Source organism: Mesocricetus auratus, unplaced genomic scaffold, assembly GCF_017639785.1.
Source record: "Mesocricetus auratus isolate SY011 unplaced genomic scaffold, BCM_Maur_2.0 Super-Scaffold_100009, whole genome shotgun sequence".
In the NCBI taxonomy this organism is placed as follows: domain Eukaryota; kingdom Metazoa; phylum Chordata; class Mammalia; order Rodentia; family Cricetidae; genus Mesocricetus; species Mesocricetus auratus.
This window is the reverse complement of record NW_024429193.1, coordinates 51,050,959-51,078,901: the sequence shown is the minus strand read 5'-3', so window position 1 is coordinate 51,078,901 and position 27,943 is coordinate 51,050,959. Positions and strand designations below refer to the sequence as shown.

General features: G+C 45.1%; 1 protein-coding gene and 1 long non-coding RNA gene across 3 annotated transcripts in view; one reads left to right on the top strand and one right to left on the bottom strand.

The window, feature by feature from the left end:
* The window catches only part of Kcnd3 (potassium voltage-gated channel subfamily D member 3), a 219,294-nt gene that overhangs the window by 61,216 nt on the left and 130,135 nt on the right, over nucleotides 1-27,943 (top strand). The window lies entirely within an intron of this gene.
* Nucleotides 19,784-27,943, bottom strand: part of LOC121142364 — a 48,891-nt gene continuing 40,731 nt past the window's right edge. Inside the window, exon 3 of the long non-coding RNA XR_005879364.1 lies at nucleotides 19,784-20,161. This is a non-coding gene — a long non-coding RNA (uncharacterized LOC121142364). The remainder of the gene's footprint in view (nucleotides 20,162-27,943) is intronic.

The following is a 27,943-nucleotide window of genomic DNA, read 5'->3' as shown; positions in this document are numbered from 1 at the left end:
TTCTGTCTATGAGGAAAAACACAGCATTTATCTTTCTGAGACTTTTATTTCCCTTTAGGCGGCGATCTCTAGTACCATCCCTTTTCCTATAAATGACATTATTTTATCTTTATAGCCGAATTTGCGAAATAGAACACATTTTTTACCCATTCATCTGTTGAACAGCATCTAGGTTGGTTCCCTGTCTTTGTTATTGTGAATAGTGAGATGGAACCCCTGCACAATGCTCGTGGGAATATAACTTAGTGCAGACACTACGGAAATTACCACGAATGTTTGTCAAGAAACTTAAAAAAAAAGGCCATATGATCCACCAATACCATTCCTAGATATATACCCAACAGAATCCAAGTCAGAGTACCACAAAGATATTTGTATATTTTAGTCCCTCTATCATTTTTGTTCAGTTTTGGCTTTTCTAGAGTTAGAGTCTTACTCACACTGTAACCCAGGCTGTCCTGAAATTCACTATGCAGCCCAGGCTAGCCTCAAACTTGCAGCAGTCCTCCAGAGCGCTAGGATTTCAGACCTGAATCTGCCTCCAGTTCACCTCTTTAGACAGATGTCCTTGTCCCACTCACATGACATTATCCCACTATGAAGCTGAGGCCCCGGGAGGGCCTTGGAGGTCACATGGTTAGAATCTGTGTCTGTTGGCTTTTGACCCAGAACCTATCCTGTTAGTCACTAGAACTTTTACCTGCCTGTGACATTAAATGAAGAGTTCCAGTGGGTGCAATGTGCTTGGGAACACCAGGCTCTGTATTCCTATTCTTAGGACTTGGATTCTGACCTAAGGCCTACTACTATGTCACAGTGAACCAGTCCCATCACCTTGCACTGCCCATAATGGAAGAGCAAAAGTGTCAGGAGGATCAAATGAACTAAAGTGTCCAGTTTGTAGCAGAGCATCTGATGTAGTGTGAGCTGCAAGTCAGCCGCTGCTGTCAATAACTACAGCAGCAGCTCCATAGCTTCCAGCTTCTCCCTCGGGTGTCATTGCCAGTCAGAAGAAGGCTGGGGATAAGCCTAGGTCAGGGAAATGTGGCATGGCCAGGATCCCTGTGCTCTGGCCTGCTCCTGTATGGAAAGCTCCTCTCTGGGTCAGGTGGGCTGTCTTGACTTCCGTTCAACAGCCAGAACACGACTCAGCTGCCTGAGTCAAAGGGGACCTCCTCCACCAGAGGAACTGGTCAGTCTGGGACACTAGGCAAGAGACCTTGCTTGCTGTGAATCTTGATCAGCATGGAAGCTCACACACGTGAGTGCCCACCCAAGGAGCTGTGTCTGCAGCAACAAAAGCATGGGCAAATATGCAAGTAGACTGCAGCTGGTTTGCCCCTTCCGTGTCTTGCCTGGATCCCTGTCTTTCTCTGAGCACAGAGGTCAAGGGGCGCTTGAGGAAGGGTGAAGCATCACCCAGCCTCTGAATCTGGTCATTCTGGGTGGTCATGCTGGGTGGTTCATGAGAGAGCTATAAGATTGTCTTCACTTGGCTTGGCTCCATGGAGGTCTCTCAGAAGTGTTCCCTGGCAGAGTGGTGACACATGCAGGGAGGACAGGGCTGTCAAGAAGGAGGATGCTCTTGTCCCTTTCAGGGCCATAGCCTGAAGCAGAATGTGTTCCCCTCCAGGGAATTAAAGAATCAAGAGCAAAGGAGCCTGAGCCTGGGAGACAGGTCAGGATGTGGTTTCTTACCCATGCTGTGCCCCGAAGTAGCCCAGAGTGGCAGCAGCCGGATCTTGACTCTTCCCAGACCAAAGCCATCTCAGGGCCACCTTTATTCTGGTCCTGAAGTCTGATAAAGTCCTGGTTGGAGGGAATTTCACCAGGACCCTTGACCATTCTATGGAGGTGGCTCTGCCCTACCTTGCTCTTGGGTAGCCGAGACCCCAGCTTCTAATCTGTGGCTCAGCTTCCTATATACATTTGAACAACCATGAAAGAAAACTGCAGGACATGCAGCAAAATCCTCGTGGGCAATCTGATGAAGCTTTGTTGGTACCTCTACTACCCGAGTCTGCAGACATGGTTTCTAGAAACATCCATGCTCCCTAAGCATGGCATTTAGCACACACTGCTCTATTTTGTTTGTATACCTATGATCTTTCTGTCCAGACTGTGGGCTCCTTGGAATGAGGTGTCCGCTGTAGCTCCCTCTTTGCTACAGCCTTCCCCTCCACGTCTGGAACACAGGTACTTGGTGAGCCTTTGCCAGGTGGGTATGAGCAGGGACAGAGAGAGGGGTAGAAGTGCTATGCACAGACCTCAGAAGCTAGTGCCAGCACAGGCCATCTGCTTGCAACTGCTTGTGTACCAAGAACAGCCTGATGCAGCTTGCACTGGTGAGCCTTGCCCCAGGGCACATTAGAAGGGCAGCTCAGGAATGCCACCCATCATTGTCCTCTGACTGTCTGACTCCCCATGCCCTTGCTTTAAAAAATGCTTGTGACTTCAGGAGATGGGATCAGGTAAGGGGGTTTGGTCACTTGTTTTCTAGGATGGAGGCCCCAAGACCTTCTCTATTGAGGATTGCAGAATAAGGTCATAGGCCTGGATATCTCTGATATGCAAACATGTTTTGCCTCCCTAGCTGATGGCATAGAAATTACTCACCAAGATGTTCTTTTGGATGGTAGAATGGCAGAGATTAGGACTTGGGAAATGGACTGAGAAGATCACATGTACACTTGCCTGGTAGTATTCCTGTCTGAACTCCAGGATAGGCAGGTGCAGAACAAGCTCTAAGTCCTGGAATGCCCATAAAACACTGTCCAGAGCAATCCAGAAAAGCAGAAGTAGTTGCCATGAACGAAGTGGGGCACAGAATGAAGACTGTGGCCACCTGTTGTGGATCTTGACTTTTATCCTCAGGCAATAATGAGAGTCCAGGAGAGCCCTCTGCCAGATATCATCAGCATTAACCCAGACTGCAGGCTGGTCTGCCCTGTAAACTGTTCCCACTCCATTCTGCACACTGACCTCAACATGAGGCAGGACTGTGGAGGCAGAGAGACTGGAAGAATGTCACATGCCTCTTGGGGTGATTGAGCTGAAAAACACCTTAGGGACCATAACCTCCAGCCCCCTGTTTTTTGTTTTGTTTTTTTTTCCCAAGGTGAAACCTCCTGTTGCAAGATTAGACATTTACATGTAGTTCCATAGCTAAGGACAGAGCCAGGTAGGATCAGGTCTTGTGCCTAAAGTACTAGTGTTCATTTGAAACCTGCAGTGGTCATCAGCCCTGAGTATATAAGCCTGAGTTATCCCCCAGACACTAGTCTTAAGGACTGGGCTGTCAGGCCACAGAGGACTCCAATAATGTAAACATTTGGGTTATATCATCATCATCTTTCATCGTTTCTCACAACTACTATACAAAGCAGGAATTTGTCGATAGGTGAAGAATCATGATAGAGAGGTCAAGAAACTTATTTAAAGTCATCGAACTGGCAGCTACTAGATATGGAACTCCAACTCAGATCTGTCTTCAGAGCCAGTGTGTTCAGCAAGATTTCAACATGCTTCCTGTAAGCCAATCACTGCCCTGAGCTCCTGCATGAATTAATTTAACTCTCTTAACAGTGTATGAGATGAATATTATTATCACATGTTAAGAAAGCATGAGTCCTAAATTTACTATAGAGTAGAGGGCAGAATTTAAACCTAAATTCTCTGAGCAGAAGAACTCACTGCTAAGTCTGGAGTATACCTGGTGAGCAGTTGGATGGATGCACACGTGGATGGATGGGGTCAAAGATGGATGCAGGGATGGATGGATGGACGGACCAGAATAAGAACTGGTAGATCTTCAACAGTGAGTCAGTGCACAGTGGTCTGCTGGGTAGTTAGAGTCTCTCCATCCCTGACAACAGCATGTGGTCTGTCCTCATGCAGAAGCTGAATCTGCTAGCTGTGCCAGACCTGGCTGGAATCTCAATTTACTCTAGGATTCTAGGCAACCCATCTCAATGCCTCCCTCCTTTCCCTCCTGCTGCTGCTGCACCCCCTGCCCCCCCCACCCTGCTCATGAATTAAAGATGCCAAAGGAGGCTGTGGCTCACAATGGAGACACTTCTTTCATGCTCATCTTGGACAAATCAGGGCTGCCTGGGAGCATTCTGAGCTTTAAGGCAACAAATAGTTGGAGACAGGGAAGCCTCAGAGCAGGTTTCCAGGTGCCTGAGAACCGCATGATGGTTTCAGGAAAGGAGGATCTTTTTATTATTGTTGTTGTTGTACATGTGTCTATTGGAGAAGTACACCATGGTGTCCCACTCTCTACCACGAACTTGATATCATAGGTTTAAACATTTACAGATGTTGGCAGAAGCTCAATGCCTTAGGTTGGCCTGTCATCCACCAACAGTTTGAGGAGGGCAAGGCCAGGATGCCTTTTAGTTCCAAGGCAAGGAGGGAACGTTAGCAAGGAAAAGAAGTAGGGACCTATCAAAGGTCAGTGGGAAACAGGCTGATGGTGTCAGAGAAGAAAAATGCCGCTGGAAAAGCTGGGGGACCTGCCTGTTGAACTAGTTACTCTGCCATGAACTATATAGTAGCCTTGGGCAAGTTGCTCCCCAATGCTGGGCCTTAGTCAAGGAAGAAGTTGGGACTTAGATGATTTCTGACTTAAGATGCAGCAAATGAAAGTCGAATTCAGAGATCTGAACTTGAGTCCCAGCTATGCCTTATATAGTCAGTTTGGACCTGGACCACATCCTATCTAGTCCAAGTTCAACCTGGGAAAGAAGAGGAGGCTACTCTGAATGTTTGCGTTTTGTTGTTGTTTGGTTGGTTAGTGTTTTGAGAAAGAGGTCTCACACTGTAGCCCAGGCTGGCCTTAAACTCATAGTGGTCCTTCTGGTCCTGCTTCCCAAGTGCTGGGATTATAAGGGTGTGCCACCTGGTTCATTCTGAATGTATGAAACAGAGGAAACTTAATCCAGGGAGTTGGTGACTGGTTGTTGGAAATGACACTAAATAGGGGATGGGAAGAGTAACAGGAGGTTAAATGAAGCCACTGCTCCCAGGACAAGGCTGCATTCATTACAGGGCCCTCCTTTCCCCCTGGGTCTGCATCTCCCAGAGAAGCTTGAAACATAGGGACCCCCAAAGCAGGCACATGGAGGGAGTAAGAGCCACTGGCCCCTTCCTTCTAATCTTGTACAGTATCTTCCCCATTGGGTCTAACTGGAAAGCAGCTGATTCAGCAGAGGGGCCACTGGAGGCACACTCTACCTGTTCCTCATCTGTGGAATGGGAACAGAGCATTGCCTGTCCCATCTTGCTGCTATTAAAGACACAGACATGTGAAGTCCGACTATGGTGTTACTCATAGGTCAATGGTCACTTTTCACAGTTAGGCTTTGGTGGTTCTGGCCTCTGTGCCCCTGTGGGAAATGCTTCTGCTGGGCGTACAGGCCTATGTTCACACAACCAAGGGGGAGAGCAAGAGTGGAGAAGGCCCTTTCATTTCTCCACAACCAACATAAGACATTAAATAATAGATGCTGTATTATCCCTGGGTTAAGAAGGTAAGACTGAGGCAGACAATAGACTGGATGATATTTTTTGCAGTTGAATAATTTTTTAAAATAATTTGCAAAATTAAAAGTATACACAGAGACCCAACTAAGCTACAGTTTCCCATCTTTCATCTGCCTCCTTCCCCTCCTACAGTAGATACTTCCTGGGGGCCCAGTTTCCCTACCTCTCCTGACTCTGGCTTCCAGGCACAGGCATTCCATCCATCCCTCTGTTCTCTGCCTCGCCTACTGGTGCGGTGGATTGGCCTCCTTACTGCTCTCTCCTCCTTGGTGCTCCCTCCTGACTTGCTGACCTTAGCCAATGGGAGCAAGGCAGGAGAGAGGCCAGATGTGTGTGTCCCGCTTCCCCTGGGAACTGCTGTGATGAATGCTCCAGCCAGGCCACCCCTCTTCCACTTCCACAGGCCTATATGTGGCCACTGTTCTAACACTCCCCCACTGCAGACCTCCATGCCGCATCCTGGTCCCTTCATCCAGGCTTCACCTCTATAAATAGCCCTCCCAACACAGTCTCAGGTGCCACCTGATGGAGGGTGCGATGAGTGGGTAGAGAGAGAGTCCAGGTCCCTTATGGTGACTATGAGCTGTTTTCCTCACTTAGTTTGCAGAGTTGATGGTAAGAATAACATAGTATGTTTGTAGAGATCAGAGCACCTCCTTTGTGGGCTCATTACAGAGGCTGAATGAGAAACAAATGAGACAACTGGTAAGAATCACTTAGCAAAGTGGCTGGTGTGTTGATCATCCTGCTTCAGGTCAGGAGCCTGTGTGCCCCAGGAATTCCTCTGCCAGATGTGCCACCCAAGATGGAGCTAGTCATACAGCTTCCTACTGTGTGCAGGAGATGGACTTGAGATAGGATGGACGTTTATTTAGGCCCCCTTCCCCTGGGGACCTAAAGTACATTCAAGCAAACGAAAGAATACTGTGGATAGTGTCTTCTTCTAGTTAAGAGAAGAGCCAGCGTGGCAAGGTAGCCCTGCTCCAGTCGTGGAAAAAGGAACCGGTTGTTTGGTGATATGAGACACAGCTGCTGGGTAGTTGGACGTGGCTGGACTCGGTTGGACAGTCAGCTTTTGAATATTGCTTGGCGGAGGACATGCTGGATGGGACAAGGAGGAAAGTAAGAGTAGCTGGAGTGGTTTCAGTACCCAGGTTTGACTAACCCTGGGGACAGACACAAGGCCACAGCTGCCCCTCTAACCCCTGCCTGGGCTGGGGTGTTCCTCAGCAAGAGCTGGTTTCAGAAACCAGGGAGGGAAGAGGAGGCAGCACTCCACCAGGGAGGCTCGAGCCTGCCAAGCAAGCTGGTACTGGAATTATTTGCAGTCCATATGCCAATTTGCTTTGTCATTGCCCGGCTATTTTTAGAAGCCTCTGGCGTCTCTAGGAAACCAGAATCTGTTGACTGTGTTTCTTCAGGGCGACGAGTGTGATTATTTCTCAGAGATGCAGGAGGAATGTGTGAGGTCGGGCTGTGGGGAGGCGACCTCTCCCCCTTGGGTCAGGACTGCGGTCCTGTGCTCCCAAGGGGCTCATTTCTGACCTGTCTGCTGTGAATTCAGGGTCTGAGTAAACACGGGCAGCATTTGGGAGCCTTCATTTGGTCAATAGTCAGAGAGTTTAGACAGGTTCCCACGGATGTTCCTCCCAGGACCTCAGGTAGGTTTTGCTTGAGGAGCCTCAGGGAGAAGCTGTCCTTGGCTCCCTTTTCCTGAGGAAAGGCGTAGAGCAGAGAGAGGGGTCATGACTGGTGGGGTCGGGTGTTTTCAGGTCCACCACCTCTTATTCAAGGACTAAAAGTGAGTTCCCGGATTAGCAAAAGTAACAAGGGAACTTTATTTAAAGCTCAGCAATAAAAAAGATCAGAGTGCACTGCAAGGTAGCAGCAGACCACAGGAGTGAAGACACTCACAGCCCCTGATTGTTGTTTGGGGATTCCTTTTATGGAGTCCTAGAGGAGGAGGAGTCCGTAGACTAAGAAGCACTACAAGGGTGATGCTGTTTTGATTTATAGAAGGTCATATAATCATTTTTCTCCTAGGCATGTCAGTTCCCCTAAAGAATCTGATTTAATCACATGCATGCCCAATTATGCGTAGGCATGAGATAGCAAGTCAGGGGTTCTCCCTAAAGGTCACTTGAGGACACAGTTTTGCCTTTTAGTACCTATAACCCAAACCAGTTCAGACTGGATTAGGCCTCTTACCCTGGGGATGGAGTGCATTATGAAAGAAACTGTCTCAAGTTTGATGGTCATTAAGATGAGAAATGCATTCCATTGTTCAGAAGGGGTATACCAGTAGCCCGATATAAATGGTGTTGGGGTGTGTGTGTACATAGTCCATGCAGGTAAAGGTAGACTGCAAAATGCATTATTAGATAGTGGTGTACATAATCTAATCAACAAGAAGAGTCCCAGGTTATTAAATTTCCTATGCTAGCTTGGTATATCAAAAGCTGGGCTCCTAATGCGGCCTCAAAATACTCCCTTCCACATACACTCAGCTACTTCAAGGCAGCGCCATTTATGCCCAGAAATACAGGCAGCTCTTCTTTCAGATCCATCCAAGTGCTGCCAACCCAAAAGATGCCAAACAAGGCACTATCATTCACTGGGTCCATTCTTTGGTAAGACTGCTGGTAGGGGACTCCAGCATGGGTTTGACCAGAGAAACTATAATTGTGAGAGTCTTACATTTCAAAATATATAAGTTTATGCATCCAGCTTCAGGGAGAGCTCTTGATCTGGATCAGGGCCCTCTTTGGTAAGAAACAAATTGGAGCAGTTAATAATAAAATCCAACCCTTTATATGGCATTCCAGGTCTTACCCAATGAGACCTCTTTCCTCTCCTATGCCATCTCTTACCATACTTGATGCCCTCAGGGTGACAGCCCTACTGGCCTTCTGTCCACTATTTTGAGGTAGTTTTCTCTGCACTATCTTCTCCCAAGGTCACTAAAGGATTATAGATAATTTTGAGTGCAAAAACTTTTATAGGGAGGAATGTGAAGGTTCCTGTTTCTCCCATCTAATAGTAGCTCTCCCCGTTCATTCCCTCATGGTTGTCTAAGAGGCAAGGAGGCATTTTCTCTTGGCCTTTCCTTTATCCACAACAGGGCCCCATAACATGATCTCTGTTCTGTCACCATTTGAATCAGTAGCAGACCATCTGCCATGGAGGCAACAGGTGCCAAGGGCTTTTGAAGGCACTTGCAGCCCAGTCCTGACAATGTATTCTCTATAGTTTCCCCTGAGAGTGAGGACTTCCATGGATGATCAGGAGGTCTGTCAATAGAGACTACATTTCTAACCCACTGCTTTTCATTTATTTTCCTTGCTTCACTACATTGGCTAGAACTGTTTCAGGACAGTGTCAATACAATGGTGAACAGATAACAGATGTGGTAAAAGCAGATGTTCTTAGTCTTCACTTTCAAGTGTCATGCTAGCTGTAGGCTTTTGTAGAGACCTGTTTTCTAGTTGATAAAATTTGCTAATGTTTATTGTAGTTTTGGGTCATAAATGAGTATAGAATTTTGCTGAAAGCTTTGCTACACCTACTGAAATGAGCATATAGGCTTCTTTTTTATCCACTGAGACAATGAACAACACTGAAGAATTTATATGGAGCTGGTAATTATTTTGTTCCTAAACATTGGGTAGAGTTTATTAATGAATTAATTTGTAGCTGAATTTGTGGAAAGGTTGTAAATTAGAAATATAATGTATTCAGTAGAAATCCAGGGTCTTCTAATTATCTGTTCCTCTTTGAATGAGTGTTGGTAGTGCTGTATGTAATGTCTTTCAAGAAATTTCATCTACATTTTCAGATTTATTGGTATAAAGATGTTTCTTAAATACCCAGCTTTTGCTTTAAGTTGTATTTTTATTTATGTGTGTTTGTATGTATGTCATATGTGTACAGGTGGGAAGGTGTCAAAGTCACTGGAGTTACTGGTGACCATAAGCTGTTCTATATGAGTGTGGGATCCAAACTAGAGTCTCTTAATGGTTGTCATCTCTCCAGCCCCATTTTTTAAAAAAACGTCTGTCTGTCTGTCTGTCTGTCTGTCTATCTGTCAGACTGTCTGTGTTTCTATGTAGGGCACATGTGTTACAGTGCCTGCATGGAGTTCAGAGAACAACTTGTAGGAATCAATTCTCTCCTCCTCCTATGTGGGCCTTGGGAATCCATTCAGCTGCATCTAACTGGGTTACACTGACCTTTTTGAAGTATGTAGAAGCTATAGTAAAAGCAGGCCTTTGTGTTCATCTTTATAAGGAAAACTTTTGGTCCTTTTTGTCTTTTCATTTCTGTTTTCTGTTTCACTGTCTTTATTATCTTTTTCTGCTATTAATTTTGTTTTAATTGTCTTCTCCTAGTTTCTTAAGGTAGAGGCTTAGATAATTGATTTTAGGTCCTTTTTCATAGCATAATTGTTTTATGTCATAAATTAATCTAAGTGTTGCTTTAGCTATTGTAGAGGAGCAAATCTGATACTTTGTGTTCATTTTTTTCAGTTCCAATTTTTTTATTTCTTTTCTTTGATTCATGAGAAGTGTATTATTTATTCCTCTAATATTTTACTGCTTTCCAGCTAGCTCTAAAAATCTTATTTCTAGTTGATTTTTCTTATGGTCAAAGAAAAGACTGTAATTTTTATTCCTTTTTTTAAAAATTGAGACTGATTTTATAACCTACTATATGCCGTGTCCAGGTCAATGATTTCACATATGTACCTGTGGATTGTGCATTTTAGGGGTAGAGAGTCCTAATCATGTCAATGAAGTTCAGATGGTTGATCGGATTGTTCTAATCTTCCACAATCCTACTGGTTTTTCAGTCCCTGCTTTCTGTTTTTTGCTGAGGGAAGACTGTCTAACTCTAGTAATGGTTTGTTCACTTCTCCTTCTATTCTATCAGTTTATGCTTCATGTGTTTTGAAATCTTATTATAGGTGCATATGCAATCAGTTTGTTACATTCCTCTGATGGAGTGACCTGGTTTTAAAATCAGACAATATTCCTTGATACCTCTGATAATAGTTCTTGTTTTGAAATCTGTCTGATATAGAATCTCTAGTTTTGTTTTGATCGATGTTTTTGTATCTTTTCCTGTCTTTTAAACTTGTTGATAACTCCATATTTTAAGTGTTTTTCTTATAGATAGGAGGTAGCTGGGTCTTGTTTTTTATCACCCAGTATGATAATCTCCTATGATTTTAATTGAAGTTTTAGACCATTTATAGTTAATGAAATATTGATATGGATTGGTTTAATTCTAATATCTTGCTATTTATTTTCTATTTGTTTTGTATTCCTTTGTTCTTGGTTTCCTTTTTGTTTTTTTTATATTGGATATTCTACTTAATCACATTGTTGGTGTATTGGCTGTGTCTTTTTACTTCAAGTACTGTTCTGTGGCTTACAATATACTTAACAACATATCAGCAACTACCTTCATATATTAAAATATTTTGTGTGCAGTATAAAAGATCTTACAACGACATAGTCTGTTTTCTACCTTCTTTATTTTGTGATATAGTCATGTTTTTACTAAGTCTCATAAATCCTACAATACAATAAAATTTTTCTGATCTAAATAGACATTTCAAAGAAAAATTTAAAATGAGTGAAAATGTATTTCGATTTATTCACATATCATTTATTCCCAGTGATTTTCATTCCATTGAAAAGATGCAAATTTCTAATTTGTATCATTTTCTTTTTCCCTGGAGAACTTCCTTTATTTTCTTATAGGCAAATCTAGTGGTGACAAATTACTTCAGCTTTAATACAAAGGAGTATTTGTTTTACTTTCATTTCTGAATTTATTTTTCCTGGATATAGAATTCTAGGTTGGCAATTTTTCCTATCAGTCTTTAAAGATATAATTGTCTTCTGTCTTGCATACTTTATGATAACGAAGTCTTCTACCTTGTCTTTGTCCCTTTATATCTCTGTGTATATATAATGTCCTTTTCCCACTGGCCAATTTCAAGAACTTTCTCTTTATCACTGTTTTTCAGTGATTTGGTTATAATGTGCCTTTGTGTTGTTTGCTCTTTCTTTCCTTACTGAATAATCAGCAAGTTTCTTGAATGAGTGGATTTGTGGATTTGCCAATTCTAATCATTTCTTCAGTTTTTTCTTTGTTCCCTTTCTGCCTGGAATTCCAATTGCATACATATTAGATTATTTGTTAATATCCTATGTTACTGATGCTATCTGTGTTTCTTTTTAATTTTCTACTCTTTGCTTCCTTTTGAATTTTTTTTAGATTTCTGTTTCTTCACACTCATTGATTCTTCTGGTGTGTCTGATCTGCTGTTTATCTCATTTTGATGGTTTGTCTTTTCAGCGACTACATTTTTTTTCATTCCTGGATATTCTATTGGGATTTGTTTTCTTTTTCTTTTTGATGTGCTTATCTGTGTGTATGTAGTATATATCTCTGTGTGTGCACAGGTACATGTGGGTGCACATGCATGTGTGTCAATGTGGAGATCAGCAGCTGCTGTCAGGTGTCCTCCTCAGCCGTTCACCATCTTATTCTTTGAGACAGGTCTCTCACTGCACCTGGAGCAAGGCTAGCAGCTCAATGAGTGCCAGAGACATTCACCTCACCCCCAGTTCTGCAGTAAAGGTACCATGCCACTGGTCCAGCTTTTATGTGTGTGCTGTGTAGCTGAACACAGGTCTCCATGCTTTCAAGGCAAGAACTTAACCAACTGAGCCATCTTCCTACCACCTGGGGGCATTTTTTTCTATCTTTCATTTTTATTTCTATCATGACCATGTTTTCCTCTAGTCTTTGAGCATGCATATTATATGTTTGTTATAGAAGTTTTAAGATTCTCCAGTGTCATCATCTCTGTCATGCCTGGGTCATTTTTAGTGGATTGATTTTTCTTCTGATTACTGGTCAGGTTTTTTTCTTCTTTTTTTCTCTCTTTTTGCATACTTGTTTTGTTTGTGTGGTGTTTTAGTTGTTTCTTATCACAGGATCTCACTATGTCATGCTAGCTGGCTTCAAACTCACTATGTGGTACAGACTGACCTCTAAATAATTAACGTCAGGCCTTAGCCTGGAATGATGAGTGTGTACCACCATGCCTTGTAATTTTTTTCATTATATTCTAGACTGTGAATTTTATTTGTTGGATGTTGACCTCCACTCCCCTGTTCCTTTAAAGGGCATTGTTCTCTCATACGACCTACATAACTAAGATCAGTTTGATGCTTTTCAAGCCTAAGTAGGAAATCTAGTGTCTCCCTGCTTGAGGCTACTTTAGTCCTATTACATATGGTGGCCATGCCATTCTAGTTTGTTTTCTGTTGCCGTGATAAACACCATGGCCAAAGGCATGGGAAGGAAGGGGTTTGTTTCATCTTACAGGAACTCAAAGCAGATTCTTGAAGCAGAGCCCATGGAAGAATGCTCTTCAACTGGCTTGCTTTCCATTGCAAGCTCAGCTAATTTGCTTATACAGCGCAGGTCTATCTGCCTAAAGATGATAACACACACAGTAGGATAGGCCCGCCTACATCAGTTAGCAATCAGGAAGATGTCCCACAGGTATCCCACATCTGATACAGGCAATTCTTCACTCAGATGTCCCTCCTCGGAGGTGGGTCAAGTTGACAACCAACATTAGCTATATCAAGTGGTAACTTTCTGGGCATTATTTGGTGCTTTGAAAACTTACCATGAAGATCAGCTGTACTGGCTCTAGGACCATGAACTTCCCAGCCATGGTTCAGCTATGGAGACTGTGCTGTGACTCCTGTGGGTTTCTCCAGCTTCATGGAGTTCTACTCTGTATGTGTTCCAATCAGAATTAGACAAAGACGTATGCTAAGAGGACACTTTCAGATATCCAGAGCACATTTTGGTGTTCACCTTTGAGCATTCCAGCCTTCTCATCTTCTTGAACTACAAAAGTGTTGGGCTGTGTTTGTTTGGGTTCCCTTTGTTTGTGCTGAGGCTGAAAATTGGGTGATGGTAGTAGAGTGGGGAAATTGTTGTTCAGTGTTTGAAAATATCTCTATCACATACTCCATATGATATTTTAGTTGTTTAAAGACAAGAAGGTAAACTCAGCCCTCATCATGGTACTTTCATTTCTTTTTATTGTAAAACTGAAGGAACCAAGGCACAGAGAGCTGAAGTAGTTTTCCAAAAATGACATTTTTGTTTTCTAAATGGCAGAGGTCTTATTTGAGCGCTGGTTGGCTGTCTTCACTAACCTGTCAGTTCCTCAAGGTCAAGGACCTTACCTGTCTTGGCACATGGAAGTGATACTCAATAAATGTTGAGTGAATAAATGAACGGTCCATCAAAGACTGAAGGGAACCCTTCCCAGGAAAGAGAGAAGGCGCTCCACCTTTCTTACCCAGATTGTGGTTAGGTTTCTGTGACCCCACTAGAACAGCCTATGCTGATTAACAAGTCCTGGAGGCTCGGCACTGCGGCAAATACTTCTCTACTTACTCCTCCGTACACCTTGTAGACACCCCTGTGCATGAGCAGCAGCTGCTGCTGCTTTCCAATACCAAATCTGCCGTCTGGCTCCCACATTGAGACATATCATTTTAATCATGTTCTTTCAAGCCAGGAAGCCAATTTGCATTACAAAAGTCAAATTCCTTTCCCTGGTGGCAGCCATGTGAAAGCCTTGGCTTCCTTTTCACTTTTTCCCAGGGTGGAAGTTCTAGACAGGCTTGAGCGTATGTCACTCCAAGCCAGCGACACCTTACAGAGTGCACCAGTTTCCCACCCTCCCTACTTCCTGCCCTGCATTCTTCAGGATGATGGAGGAAAGGGAGCCAAATTCCCCCCCAGGGTTCTCCATATTCTGAACCACAGATCTATTTCAGATGATGCCAGAGCAATTGATTAAAAATTATATGCCCATTTTCCCATCTGCATAATTTTGCATATTTACTTAATGGTCAAGTAAACTCATTTGGAGTCCCTCATTGCTTCTCTTTCCCTCCTACTATTGACTTATCTTCTAGGTCTGGCTCAGCTCTTGTGATCTCTGTTCCTACAAGGGAAACAGGCACCTCCCAGGAGGCTTCTAAAAGCAGACCTGCTCCAGCCTCCCAGAGTTCAACCCTTTATCCCGTGACCCAAAGTTATCCCGGTCAGCTAAGATCTGAACTAGAATAGGTGGCTGGAGGAAGAGGAGGATGAGGCTGGGCTTGCTTCTCAGGAAGATTTCAAGTAGACAGGTTGTCCGGCCACCCTGCAGACAAGTGTGTCCCCGGGGACTAAGCTGCTGTCACTGTGGGTAATTGGATTCCTGCTCCCCAGCAGGACAGGCACTGGTAACCTTTAGGATTAATTACTCCAGTCGACCTCAGCTGCCTGATCTGGCTGGCTGTCTTCCCTGCTCTTGATCAGAATGCCCCAGGGGCTCCTCGGTGAGCAACTGTATTGGGACAGGCGCAAGTCTGAGAGATGTTCACATGAGCTTGCAGTCCACTTGAGGATGATGCTGTGCCTCGCTCTAAAGCCCATTCATTCCATCCACAGGCCTTTCTGAGGCAATTAAAGGGACCATGCAATAGAAGGTGGTGTGAAGTCAACAGCTATCCTAAGAAGGAATGTCAAACTGCCATCCCTCAAATCCCCATGTACTCAGAGAAGGTGCCAGTGGCTGTGTTTCTTAGGGAGGTAGCCGAGTTTGGAAGTAGTCCCTTGCAGTGAAAAACCTATAGCTGGCTCCCAGGACACCAGAAGTTCACTCCTGCTGTGTTTATTCCCCAGAGCATAGATTTGAATTAGGGACCTGGGAAACCAGTGCTGGAACCAGAGCACTGTGCCAAGAGCACAGAGATCTGAGTCCAGGTGTAACAGTGGTGGCTGAAACCCATCAAGTGCCTATTAGGAGCAGACACCTAGCCTGCCATTACCTCATTCCAGCCTCCCAACAAGCCTGTAAAGGACATGCTGCTATGACCCCCATGTCCTAAAGGAGAAAACAAAAACAAGCCGAGAGCCCTTGCCAGCCAAGACTACAAAGCTGCTCATGCAGGGTATTCAAAGCATAGCTCATCTGTCTCCTGACTCTTGGAGATCCTGCCAGGGGTGCAGGAAAAAAGCAGGGACCATGGTGACGCTGGTGTCTATAACCTTTGGCACAGAAAACAGCTAGCTCCTTCCGTGTGACAGTTCAAACACTGCGATCCTGTGCTTTCTAGCTGGTCATTTGCTCTTCTCCCTCCTCAAGCAGATCAATAATCTGTCAGTCAGAAAATTCATGTTAACACCAAGTTCCCTCTATCTTTGTCCCTCAGTTTAAGTGGGGGGGCACCAACACTGTGCCCATCAACAGGACCCTCCTACACCACCCTTTATTCCATCGGGCCTCCACAGTTGGCAGTGAGCAGTGTATTACGAAAAGACTTTCCTGGAAAGCCTGATTGGCCACTCATTTGTTTCCGCTGCCACCTCCCCAACCCCCAGATGGCAATGGGCGTTTCCATGACAACGTAATGGGAAGCAATCACACCTATTGTGGGGCAGCACTGTTGACTTGCATGAAAGAGCATGTGTGGGGCTGAGGAGAAGGGAGAAACAGACCTTCATGTGCCCAGGAAGAAAGGATGTTAATTCAGAATTGAGAAGCTGCCGCTGGGTTTCTAAACTCCACTGATGCCAATGGAAACCTCAAACCTCATCACTGGCCAGCTCACATTTTTCTCCTACTGGACTACTGGAGAGAGAGAGAGAGAGAGAGAGAGGGAGGGAGGGAGGGAGGGAGGGAGGGAGGGAGGAAGGAAGGAAGGAAGGAAGGAAGGAAGGAAGGAAGGAAGGAAGGAAGGAAGGAAGGAAGGCCCAGGACCTGGAGTCTTCACTTATTTTAACCCAAAACTTAGTCTGTTGAGAAGCTCCTTGTTACTTGGGGATTTTTTTAAAAACTATTATTTTATTCCTACATCTTCTCTCATCCTTTCCTCCACACTACCTGTCCCCAACATCAGGATGCTAATAGACTCAAGGGGGAGGGCTTCCTATAGAATGGACCAGAAAAGAGTTTTGATCTCTCTCTCTCTCTCTCTCTCTCTCTCTCTCTCTCTCTCTCTCTCTCTCTCTCGCTCGCTCGCTCGCTCGCTCGCTCTCGCTCTCTCGCTCTCATGCCTGTCTCTCTCTGTGTGTGCATGTGTTACAAAAATGATGTACACACCTGTATATGTGTATTCCTATGTAGAGGCCAGATGTCAATGTTGAATGTCTTTCTCCATCAATCACTGTTGACCTTATTTTTAGATACTAGGCTCTCTCACTGACCTGCAGGTTGATTAGATAGACTGGCTGGCCAGCAAACTCCAGGAATCTACCTGTCTCTGTTCTCTCATCCCCAGTATTAAAGTTACAGATGTATGCCACTGAGTCTGGATATTACATGGGACTCTCCATCCCTGGTTTCTTCATTTTTGAAGAGGAAAAAAGGAGTTGAATGAAATCAAAGACTGACTCAAAAGAAGTAAACTGTGGTTATATTGGAAGGCGTCGCTGGCTTCCAAGGATAGAACTCGGTTGTGTGGATGGAGGAAGCAGGGCAGGGAGAAGAAAGCAGTGTAGGGTGGGGCTGGGTCCATGCCATAACTGTAATTACAGCTCTGTCACCACCATTCCCGGTGTGTTAAGAATAACAATGCCAAGACCAATGACATGGCAAAGCAGGTAAAATCACTTACATCCAACCTTGACAACTTAAATTGTCCCATACCCAGAACTCACACAGTAGAAGAAAAGAACTAACCCCATAAATGCTCCTCTCACTACCACAGATACACCATGGCATGAGTGCACACCACTCCCCATCTACCATCCACACACTAAATAAATAATGTTAAAAAATGAAAAGGCAATAGCACCAGACTCAGACTCCTGGACTTTACTGCTGGCTCTGCCACATAGTAGCTTACAAGTGCAAATGTGAACACCTTACCTAACTTCTGTTTGCCTCCATCTTTGCTAGAGAAGAATACAGATTAAGTCAGCTAGTTTGGACCATTCCACTAGCGATGACTATTAATTTTCCTGTGCCCCATGAGCACCTCCCTAAACTTTGACTTACCCACTGATGAAATGGGAAATATATTTACCTCCAAAAGCAGATTCTTTAAGACTAAGTTCACAAACATGTGGGAAGGTCTTGCTTGCCCCAGACGCAATAGATATTAGATAATCAATCAAATAGCTCTCTACCTTCCATACTTTTGTTCTTGTGTATGTCTTTAAAATTCCTCTGACAAGCAATCCCTCATATCCTCTTCTTGGATTATTAAATATTTGCAGAATGCTGAACTATGGGTGGGGTGTTGTGGGGAGCCAGTAGTGCAGAAAGGATGTCCTACCACAAGATGCTTCCAGGGTTACCTAGAAGAAAAGAACTGCACAAGTAACAACTCTGTCCATGGAGTGAAATGCAGAAGCCCTGTCCTACACACAGCTGGTCCAGAGAACTGCTCTATATGTATCTGTTGAAGGAATGAGTGCTTGGAGTTCAAGATAATGATACAAATACATGGAGTATATTCTGGAGACATGACAGAGTCGGGAAGAGCTCGGCTTTGAGCTTTTAAATGGTAGACAGAATACCAGCAAGCTGTTTGCCTTCTGCAGGCTATTGCCTCCTCTCAGGATCCATAGCTATCCCTCCTGGTCTACTGGCTTGCCGTAAGACCCCCAAGTGCCCACATTGTGTACACATAAAAAGAACATGAAGGACATAGGATAACCAGTCATCCATTTCTCCATAGCAAAATATCTCCAAACTTTCACTGATTAAGACAGTAAGCATTAACTTAATAGTCTTGTTGGGTCAGGGATGCAGATACTGATCGGTGGCATTTGGGTACCTCTGGCTCAAGTGGCTGAGGTCAAAATGTTAGTTAGAGCTGTAACTATCTAGAAGCTTTACTCCTGTAGTTATTATATAGCATCAGTCCTTCACCATTGGCCTGTTTCTTGACAGGGTGCTGGTACATGATTCTAAAGCAACTGATCCAAGAGAGAGAGAAGCCCCCAGCCCAAATATAGATGCCATAATCTTCTTATAGCCACCAAAGTGGCGTCCCAACATCCCTGCCATACCCACCTAGTGAGAAGCCAGTCAAAGGTCAACTAGACCAGTCCCCATACAAAGGCAACACCCTAGGTGTGAGTGCCATGTGATGAGGCTTTGCCCCTCCCCCATCACTTTGAATTGTCTAGAAAAGCATTGTCTTCTAAAGACAACCCTCAGCACTCTCTGAGCACAGCTCTGTAGCCCGCTCTCTTCTTACCAGTTCATGGATCTTTATTGAGCACTTGTGTCCCATGAAGTACAGCAGGTAATGGGATAAATAGCTGCATATGAGGGACAGGAGCTCAGTAGGAGAGAACACAGGTCAGGAGGCCATAGATGTTGCCCGTTGAGTGAAGGAGGCTGAGGACAAAGAGATGTTAGCCGGCAAGTGAGAGTGAATGTTGCAGCTAGTGGGGACAGGGAAAGCAAGACTTCAGAAGCAAGAAAGGAATGGGGGACAATGAGAGCTCCAAGCCTGATGGAAACTACATGGCAGGTAACTGAGCAGTTGATTCTCTGGTCCCTTGGGATCTATCTTGATATCACTGATCACACTGGGTTCTGGAAGAGGATGAATTGAACTCAGAACAAGATAAACCTTCAACACAATTTGGGCTGAGACTGAGGGGACATCTCTAAGGAACAGGGGAAAGAGAAGCAGGCCAGGGTCAGGACAGCATTCAAAGCCAACACACGGTTGGTGTGATAACAATGGTTCTGTTTTGTTTGTAATTATACAGTGATGTGCTAGGTGCACACACCATAAGCGAATGTCCAAGTACCAGCAATTGATGCTGCAGCAAAGGGTGGGAGAGCCAAGGGGATGGAAACCCTCCTTTGGCATGGTCTAGACCACAGCTTCATTGTCGTTGCTGCTTTGGATTTGGGGCTTTGCTTGTTTGTTTTGAGGTCTGCCTGCCCTGCCTCCTGAGTACTGTGATTAAAGATGTGCGCCACCACCGCTAGGCCACAGCTTCTTAAACTTCTACTTGCATCATCTTTTTACCCAAGAAATTTGAATTTAACCCCAAGTATATAGATCTATAAAATAGGTAAGCAAATCAAACATTTAAAGATAATAAATCATGAATTTATTTAAAAGTAATTTGTAGGCAAAATACATAATATATGTGTAATTTTGCCACTTACTAAAGACAAAAACAAATTTTCACACTAACGAAACAGATGGTTTTAGTTTTACATAAGATATGAATGTTTGATACCAGACTGAAGGGCACAGAGTCTTCAGTGGTTTTTGGATTGGTAGATACTTTTATTCTGTTTTTTAATTATGTGTATATCTTTGTATGGGTTTGTGCACGTGAATGCAGTACCCTCAGGAGGTCAGAAGAGGGTGTCAGATCCCATGGAGCTGGATTTCCAGGCAGTTGTGAAACTCCTGGCATGGATGCTGGGAATCAGACTCAGGAACCGTGCAAGAACAGTATGAACTCTTGAACGCTTGACCATCTCCAGCCCTGGGTATCTTGATCCTATAATTATCAGCATTGAGAATTTGTTCACCTAAATATGTAATACAAAAGTATGTTTAGAACTGTTACAGAAATTGTTGGGAATTCTATCCGAATCTCAAGCCAAAATAGAGTTTTTGTTTGTTTGTTTTTGGTTTTTGAGACAGGGTTTCTCTGTGTTGTTTTGGAGGCTGTCCTGGAACTCGCTCTGTAGACCAGGCTGGCCCCAAACTCACAGAGATCCGCCTGCCTCTGTCTCCTGAGTACTGAGATTAAAGGCATGCGCCATCAACACCCGGCTCCAAAATTGAGTTTTATGAAACTCAAGTCAGCAACTCAAGTTTTTAAATTCTTAAATGTATTATTATTGGCACATGTCAGTGTAAAATCATTAAATCATTTACCGTTTTTTGGAGTGTGTGTGTGTGTGTGTGTGTGTGTGTGTGTGTTTTGTATGTGTAGGCATGCATACCACACTGTGTGCATGGAATCAGAAGATAGCTCTCTGGAATCATTTCTCTCTATCCACCTTTACATGGATTCCAGGAATTGAACTCAGGTCACCAGTTATGTATGAAAAGCACCTTTACTGGTCCATTAAGCAGCAATCTTTAGAATCAAACGTTCTAACACAATGCAATCCAAAAGCATAGTAATTTCAAATGTGCACTCTGAGGAATGACAATAAAAAAAGCATCAAAAGTTTTTATTTTCTGTAAGTAAGCCATTACCTTTCTTTAAGAGCACACAACTACGTATGTGTCATAAAAGCACTGCCAGTCATAACATGCCGTAGTCTTAAATCTGAACTGAGGTTTTTTTAGAAGGTGCTGCATGGTGTGACAATATGCAGTTGTGTTCAGAACCAAGACCACAATGAAGCCATACAATGCCACATTGGCAGGTGCTGCCAGAACCATCTCAGATCTGTTACAAATTTAATTTGGAAACAATTTGGGGGCATTGCTTGTTCAGAAACTTTTTACTGTTACCAAGTTTTCACACATTAAGTTATGAGACTCTCATATAGATTCACATGCCAGTTTAAGGGTCTGGTGTCTGGACAATTGTTGCATTATCACTTATTATTATTATCATCATTATGTACATACAAATATTTACATACATATATATATATACCTATATGATGTATGTACATAGGAGTGTTTAGATGTCAGTGCATGCAGGTGGAGGTTATAGATCAATCTCCAGTGTTCTTTCTCTTGCGTTGTCCACATTTTTTTTTCCTGAGGCAGGGTTTCTCACTGGCCTGGAGCTTGCGGTGTAGACCAGGCTGACCAGCCAGAGTACCCCAGAGATCAACCTGTCCCTGCCTTGCTGTGCCTCCATGTCTGACTTTTTAAAGTGGATTCTGTGGATGGGACTCAGGTCTTCCTGCTTAAAAGGCCAGGACTTGACTGACAGAGCCATCTCCTTAGCCCCCATGTTCTAATTTAAATGGGCTCCAGAACGTAAGCCGGGTATTGCCAGGTAAGATGCACCGTCACTAGTAGGAAAATGTACCCACAGTCACAGATGCCGATTCTACAAGCTGGGAATCTGAAGGCTTGATGGAGATGCTCTGTGCCCCACATTCACCTTAAATCAGGAAGTCCGTCTCCACACCCTTTCATAGCCTGCTAGCTCTTCTTCAGACTTGAGGGTCTAGGGAAGATTACTGAGCATCGTCCCCAAGCCTTGCATACTATTTGAGTACATGGCTCTGTGGCTCCTCTTGAACTTACAGTCCCAAGAACACAGAACAATAAAGAGGACCTGGATGATCCCCCTGCTTCCCCACCTGGGTAGTGATGGGTAACAACTAGCTCCTGTTGCTAGAGCTGTCCATCTCAACTGCAAACACTGCACATGAAAATTCCCCCAGGATAACCCCCAGCTCTGCCATCTTTCCTTAGACAAGGGTCTTTCCCAGGCAGACCTCAACTGGCCATCCTGCTACCAAACAAACCTTCCAAACCTGCACTCCATCCCAAGGGATGGCATGATTCTGCTTCTCAGGGGGACAGGGCAGGGCCGGATGGGGCTCAGTCTTATTGCTCCTTTGAACAAACCGGGAAGCCCAGAGGCCTGCTGAGAGGAGACCCCTCTACCGCCAGAACAATGGAAGTTTCAGGAGTTACCCCCAAGGAGGGTTGTATACGATAGTCACCTGAGGACTGATAGAGCAGTTACCTCAATCCACTGAATCAGATCTCTGGGTCACAGTGAAGCCCCAGAATCTGTATTAAGAATCCTCACATGATTCAGACGCTGCATGTATGTGTTCATTGTCCAGCACTGGGGCTAGAAAAGGCAACATCTTTCTGTCACTGGGGTCCTTTGAAAGGGTACTGTCCCCTTCTGCACTAATATTTAGGTTAGGATCATAGCCGTTACTCACAGGGTTGTGATGATGGCTGAGGTGTTGGTACAAATGGTTTCTCTGTTTTGCCCACTGCCTGAATGTTTTGGGTTTGTGTCTTCCATCAAGGAATTCTGCTCTGGCCTCTTCATTTGGGTACAGTATCCAGCACACAGCACTGTGTGGTCACAGATGCTTAATCAAAGGGTGAGTGTGGAGATAATGAAGGCCTGGGCCTGTCTTGGAGTGTGCCTCAGAAATCCACTCAAAGAACAAGACCACGCAGTTTCTAAATCAGTCATTTGGGCTGGTTTAGCATGAAAGGCTCTGATGAGCAGGGACTGATTCATCCATTCTTGGAGTTGTGGGGAGGCACACAGAGGAACCCTGAGAATGCCATGGACTTCCGGCATGAATAACATAGCTTCCCCCATAGTTGCCAGCAAGGCCACCCCTAAGCCACACTATTGCGTGGCTTGTTATGGCTAGGGTAGAGAGACAGGACCCCTGATTGTCTAGCTAGGAGCCTGTGAGGTTGGTAGCTCAATGTGTCCTGAGTCAGCCTCACACTTAGCCAAGCCTCTGTATTCTCCCTCACTCTGTTTTGCAAGGTCGCCATGGTGACTTCCTGTCCTTAGTATGTCAGGGTCTATCAGAGCCAATCAGCAGCGGCAGGTGCAGATAAGGGTCTCTAAGCAGGAGTGGCTGTCATGCAGCCTGCCACCGCCAAACACAGCATTGATTCTTGCCTGTGCCAGTGCCCATGAGGACAAGGGAGACTGGGGGAGGAGGGAGCCCTTTCTATATTTAGCTCCTGCACTGGCTTCGTCCCAGTGGACGCTTAGAAAGAGGCTGACTTCCAGGCGTGAGAAGGTTTAACATCCCTCAATTAGGCACAGCCTACAGGGGACTGTGTTTTGCCCACTGAGAGGGTTAAAAGAGGTATATAGGAAGAAAGCAAGGGGAAGAGAACAGCAAACCTGATTTTTAGCAGCCAGAGCAACTGCCCCTAAAAGCCCCCCACCCATACCCCAGAATTCACACTCCTGGAGGCTCTGGGAAGCACCACCGAGGGCTCAGGGCCTCAGTATGTAGAACCCCAGGATGGGGTTGCTGAGTGGTCTGTTTGGTCCCTGAAGCACTCACTGCCCCAGTGGAGGCAGAGTTGGGGGCAATTAAGCATTTGCCCTAGAGTAATGACCCTCAGAGAGATCCTAACTTTGGGAGGGCAGGGCAGATTTGAGTGGTTGGAAATTGAGGTTAATGGCCAGCCAGCCCCTGAAGATGTGCTCTGAATGGCCCGCTTCACATCCTCCGAAGACACATGAAAGGGGTTTAGCAGACCAGAGTCAGTAAATTGTTTATTTGCCTGAATTCACCAGGTAATTGCATGTCCCTCTGCTTGCCTCTGCTGTCTGCACTGGGCTTTTTAGAGAGATAAGCAAAGGCGAAATGAGGGTTCTGGTCTCCTGAGGCTCTTAAGCTCAGAATCACAGCAAGGCAAGCAGAAGATGGGCCAAGACAAAGGCTCATGCAAATGAGCATGATGGGAGCTGGAGGAGGAGGCTGAAGGAGGAGCCTCCAGTGAGTCTAAGGGCCTCGTAGTCTCTCCTGCCCATCTAGGGGCTGTAGTTTACCCATCTGGCCTGACATTCTGTGGGGATATTGGCAATGCCAGGTGACAGGTTCCATTCCAGATAATTCTCGGCACTCAAGTCTTGTCAAAATATGTTGATAGCTACAAGTGACCTGTACTTTGGAGAACAAGCAGTTCCTCGTGAGAGAGAGAGAGAGAGAGAGAGAGAGAGAGAGAGAGAGAGAGAGAGAGAGAGAGAGAGATGTGTGTGTGTGTGCGCGCGCGCGTGCGCTCATGTTGAGTATACATCCATAGGTTACTATGTGTGCAAATACATATTGTTAGTGATACTTATTGATGTCCACAGTAAACAAAGTTTCATTACTCCACTGTGTTAAAGATAGGCAGGGGAATATATGAAGGTAACAGTCATACTATTTACTGAACTTCTGGTACGTTCCAGATTCTGTATTAGATGCATGACACTCAGCACATCTAACTGACACCTCACAACAACCTCCAGGTATATACTGCTATCTCTATTTGACCAATGGGAAAACTAGGAATCAGACAGGTTAAACCTGCCCAAGGACACAGAATACAGAGAGGAGCTAGCATCACTCAGATTTGAATATAAAGGATCCCCTGGCTCCAAAGCTCCAAACCACTGGCTGTCATGCTAGAGAGCTGTGAGCACGCAGGACAGGCACCTTCTCACACTGCTGTACCCACAGACCATAAGCGGGTGGGAGTGGGAGTGGAATCTACTGGTCTCTGCCCAGGAAGGCTCTGTCAGAAGCGGCATCCTGCCGAGAGCTGTGAGGGAAACACTGGAGCCCTGTCTTACCCACACTTCCTGTCTTCCTTCCCGTCCACACTTTCCTTTATCCTCTTCCACCAAATCGCTGCCCATCGCCCTAGCCTCCCTTCCCTGAGAACTGTTGATAACAGGTGTCCTAGGAAGTCACTTGCCCCTCACCTGCTCCTTCCTCCACCCCTCCAACCCCTGAGTGCCACATTCTTGAATTTCAGTATGAAGTGCTCCCCAAAGACCAGGACCCACTTTGGGATTGGCTTCTCCCGCCATATCAGTTTGGCCCTGACCTATCTTGGGCTGCTGGCCAGACACTGAGAGTAGGTTCTCACTGCTCTCCATTCATCTGTTGCCCCTGCGTGAGGCTGGGCTCTGGGAGAGTCTGAACCTTGCTTCTGTGCTTTAGCACACTGGCCAGGCTTGGATCCTAAGTATCTTTGTTGCTTCCTTGATAGAGCAGATTCTGGTTCCTCCAATTCTTCCAGTCTCCATCCCTTTATTTTGTGGCACCTTCATTCAGATCTCTCCAAGCTGGAGTGGTAGTGTAATAAACCCAGAACCCAGGAGGTGGAAGAGGAGGGCCAGGAGTCCACAACCATCCTTGGCTACATAGTGAGTGAACCAGACTGGGCTACATGAGACCATGCCTCAAAACCAATAGCACGTGCTAAGTTCCCTTCCAATCAGATATGATCAGACGTGTGAATGCTTCCGATTATTGAAGACTCTGTGATATTTGGGGGACCATGGAGATGCTGCTTTCAGAGACTGCCTAGGATGGCTTGCATAGCATGTCAGGTTCTCCAGCCTCAAGTCAGATGAACTAAGGCTTTGGAACCCCACATACTTCCCTCCTTTCACCCTTTTTGTGGGAGTTTTGGAGATGAGTCTCCTGGCCTAGCACCAAGGTAGCATCCTCAACTTGGCGTTCTGCTTTCACATTTATTGTCCTGACCCATGGCTCATGAGCTCTCCATCTCTCCTCTTGGAACAGCAGCTCATCAAATTCATTGAATTTATCTTGGGGTCCCCAGTGCACAGCTAGAGGCATTCTATATAGAGCAAGGATTCTAGGAATATTGCTGAAGGAATACATGGAAGTTTTTCATTGGTCTCAGAACACAGGCCTGGTTTTCTGTTACAGATGGAAACTTATGCTAATAAGTGTTGATCTTGCCTCAAACTACAAAGCAAGTCTTTCAGGAGGGCAGCTTATTTAGACGCACGTTGCATAGGATATCATCAATTCTGGGCACATAAGACTTGCTCAATAGAACCTTGTTAAAATAAATGGAATAGAATACAACATATCACCCTTTGGACTCTGGGGGCAACTGCCTAGATACTTAGGGGCAAGTGTCTATTTAGCGCTACGCACCTGGCTTTATATTGGCCCTGGGAACCAATCTGACTGAACCATAGGATTTTGCTCCTGGACAATAGCTAACAGTATCTTGAATGTTTAATATGTGACATTGCTGTGACAAATGCCTTACTTCCCCCATCTCATTTAATCCCAGTAACAATCCTTCCACATTCACTTATTCATCCAGCCAGTCAATATCTCCTGAGCATTCAGTATTTGCCAGGCGCTGGGCATTTAGTAGCATACAAGATAAACAGTCTTGTTCTTCCTGTTTTACAGATGAGAAAATAGACTTGGGGACTCAGTAACTTGCCTGCATGCTTATAAGAGGCAAAACTGCACCTGTGATCAAGCAGAATGTCAGAGGGCAGTAGTGCCAGGTCCTCATGTGACTGAGGCAGAAGATTGTTGAAACCCAGGAGATCAAGGCAACCTGGGCAACATAAGAAGGTTTAATCAGAGAATGAGATGGAGGAGGGTAGATCCAAGTGGTTTTCTCATCCACATGGTCTGTGTCATTTGTAGGTTTGTGACCATTTGGGGAGATGGAGATTGCAGTTTGAATCCTGTAGGCTCTAGCAGGGCTTTGTGTTACTACAGGTGTCTGGCAAGGAACCACACCTGTCACCAGTCCCTACAGTGATTTCCCTGCATTCTGGTGATACAGTACAGGCTACACTGCCATACCCTATCTGGGGCACAGGATTACAGATGCCTCCATGACAGAAAAAAAGAGGCTGCTTTCTAGAAAACATGGCACAAAGAAACAGGAAGATGCAAGAGGGAAGGAAGGCTTGGTAGAAGTCTGCAAAGAGAGGCATAAAAGAAGTACAGGTGAGGTTACCAACAGCATCCTCCTCTGGGCCCTTCTGCAGAGTCTCTTCAGAGCGTAGCATAGATGCTGTGGTCTCCCCGGAGAACTGCTTTCCTGGAGAATCATCTTCCCCCACCAGCCACGGGGCAAACCACACCCAAGTGCAATGCATGTATGAACCCCTGTGGGCAGTGACACTCCTTGGGGTGTTTAGCTCTGTTCTCTTGCCATGACTCTACACCCCCTACACACACACACACACACACACACACACACACACACACACACACACACACTTCCATACATCCAACTTCCCAGGTATAACTCCTAAAGGAATCTGGGAGGCAACTGGTGGGATTCAATCTCCTCTTTGTATTAGATCCATTGTAGTTGACCTAGCAAGCGTGAACTCATAGAAATCATGTCAGTATTGTAGTCAGTGTAAATGGTGTTTGGCCGTTCTGCAGACACATCCTTGTTGTCAACTAGAATTAGATGTATAATACCAGGGCGGCCCCACCTTCCGAACCCCAGGCTGAGAAGCAGAACACAAAGTCATTTTCAGAAGAATGAGTAGCAGAAGATGGATAGAGGCTAACCTGCTAGAGGGTACTGTGGAATGACATCAGTCATGTTCTCTTTCTCGCATTTAACCACCCACAGGATCAGGATTCCAGCACCATTTTATAACAGAGGCACTCTAAGCCCAGGAGTCCATTCGTTGGAATAGTGATAAACAAGGAATTGGGCAAATGGGCAGAAACTGTATGAGTTTTAACAACTATCCCCTTGCTCACTATAAAGCTGTCCTGTGGACAAGTCCTGGGCTAGAGGTTTTTTTAGGGGTGAAAACAGAGCCACAGTCACCAATGACAGGAGGCCTGGGAGAGATTGACAGCACT